We start from the raw sequence: 2,296 nt of genomic DNA, 5'->3' as shown, positions 1-2,296 counted from the left end.
CAGCCAATCATGATGGTTCAAACCCTTTTGTGTTGAATGAATGAGATTTAATTTCAGGGTGTGTGTGTCACAGGATTAACACAATAACAGTACTCATACGAGCATGCGCAGTGGCGCCCTCAGAAATGCGCATCTCTAACTGAGAGTGATTGTATAAATATAAATAAGTTATAAATAGTTCAATAGAATATGAATAGAATAAATAAATGCTTTAAATATTGCTTATAATTAATGTATAAATAAGTAAAAAAAATAGTGCAATAGTATATACATAATATTTTAAATAGTGCATTTATTGCACGTATAGTGCGATCTAAACTGTGATCGATTGTTTCAGCTTCAGTGATAGAAGACAGAGTGAGTTGTAGTTCTGTTGTTGTCCAGGAGGAGGCAGTGCAGTGACGCGAGGAAGCCACAGAGAGTGAATGACAGCATAAGAGACGTGAGTGACGTGTAAGAAAAAGAATCTGATGGCGGGAGTTGTGCTCAGGTGAGTGTCGTCAGGTGAGTGTGTGCTCAGGTGAGTGTGTGCTCAGGTGAGTCAAAAGACTGTGTCTCGCTGTGTTACTCAGGCTGCACTACAGCGTCTATTCACAGGCGCGATCCCACTACTGAGCGGCACGGGGGCTTTGACCTGCTCCGTTTCCGACCTGGGCCGGTGCACCCCTCCTTAGACGACCTGGTGGTTCCGAGCTCCCCCGGAAGCACCATATCGATACCGAGCTTAGTGCGGACACCCGATCGACATAGTCCGCTGCAGCTCAGATCTCCTGAGTTCAAACGATCCGCCAGACTCAGCCTCCCAGTGACTTGGATTACAGATGCGCGCCACCGCACCCGACGAGGACTGACGGGCGGACGCGCGCTTTTGTGTGTCTCACGAGTGACGTCACTCAACGCGGAGCCTCTCGGTAGATGGAAATAAATAACTGGAGATATTTCAAGATACGATCTTATGATAAAATAATCTTTATTTAATCTGAAATTAACACATTATCTTTAATCCAGAATTAATTAATGAGATTTAACTTTTTGTGACGTCATCTTTTTATGTTGAGATTACTTTTCTCCACAGATGAATTTATTTACTTTAAGATTAAAAAAAAAAAGAATTCTTTGTTATTTATCTTTGATCTTTATCGTAACATATTGTTCTTTCTTTTTATAGAAACTTTGTACTTGTTCTTATTTTTATAAATCTATTGTCAGTGTTGTTGTGTCTAATTGGAAAAACAATTACCCGAAGTAGACCCCCTGAGGGATCAATAAACCTTTATCTATTTATTTATGATTGATCATTGTTGGTGTTGTAGCTCCATCTCACCACTAGATGGTGGTATTTATACAAAACTCCTACAAAAACCAAAATCTTAATTCGTTCGATAAATGATTTAACTTGTTAATGTAACTTTGTTGTTGTGACGTCATCCTTTTGTGTTGAGATTACTTTTCTCCACAGATGAATTTAAATACTTTAATATTTTAACTATTTAGAGTTGATCATTGTTGGTGTTGTAGCTCCATCTGACCACTAGATGGAGGTATTTATAGAAAAGGTTTATGTTTCATCTACAAAAAAATTGAGTAAAAACCTTTAATTGAGACATTTGTGATTTCATTTTAAATAAGAAAACTGATTAAAATAGAACTGAGCCCCAGAGGCTGAACTTAGTCAATTGTTGCTAGAAATCAAACAATGAGTGAAAACCCCTGAGTTATCTATCATAACCTCAGGTTCTACGAGTTGGTGCGAAGCCCTCTAACGGCTTCGCTATTGGTTTACCCCGAGGCACCGCCTCGTCTCTGAGAAAGCTTAATGAACTCGCCACCCAGCAGGGGGCAGTCCACTTCCTATAAAGGCGGGAAGCACCCGCCGCACTTTCTCCAACTGAAAACTCAGCGAGAAGGGCGGCCGCTGGGCGACGAGGTTAGAGGGCTTCGCACCAACTCGTAGAACCTGAGGTTATGATAGATAACTCAGGGGTTCTACGTCATTGGTGCTCCGCCCTCTAACGGCTTCGCTATGGGTTTACCCAAAAGGCGAAGCCTGACGGGATAAATGTACCCCCAGCTGGACGCCGCTCCTGAAGCAGCATCGCTAGGGCCCCACCGGCCCAGGATCCAAGTCCACTGGAGCCGTGGGCCTCGAGGGGGGGCACAGCAGCGCTCAAAACCGTATGAGCTTCTGATCCCGCCGTCACGTCGAAGAGATAGGCCTTAGCAAGGTAGACGTGGACGCCCAAGAAGCAGCTGAGCAGATATCCTCTGCCGCCACACACCGCAAAAGAGCCACTGA

The 2,296-nt window shown here is 43.2% G+C and overlaps 1 non-coding gene across 1 annotated transcript; it reads right to left on the bottom strand.

Annotated features, from left to right (window-relative positions):
• Nucleotides 1-543: 543 nt before the first annotated feature.
• Nucleotides 544-842, bottom strand: LOC148085074 (signal recognition particle RNA). The gene has a single exon (XR_015710621.1).
• Nucleotides 843-2,296: the final 1,454 nt, after the last annotated feature.

This window comes from Callionymus lyra, chromosome 2, assembly GCF_982586985.1.
Source record: "Callionymus lyra chromosome 2, fCalLyr1.hap1.1, whole genome shotgun sequence".
NCBI lineage: Eukaryota > Metazoa > Chordata > Actinopteri > Syngnathiformes > Callionymidae > Callionymus > Callionymus lyra.
This window is presented reverse-complemented; position numbering and strand designations above follow the sequence as displayed.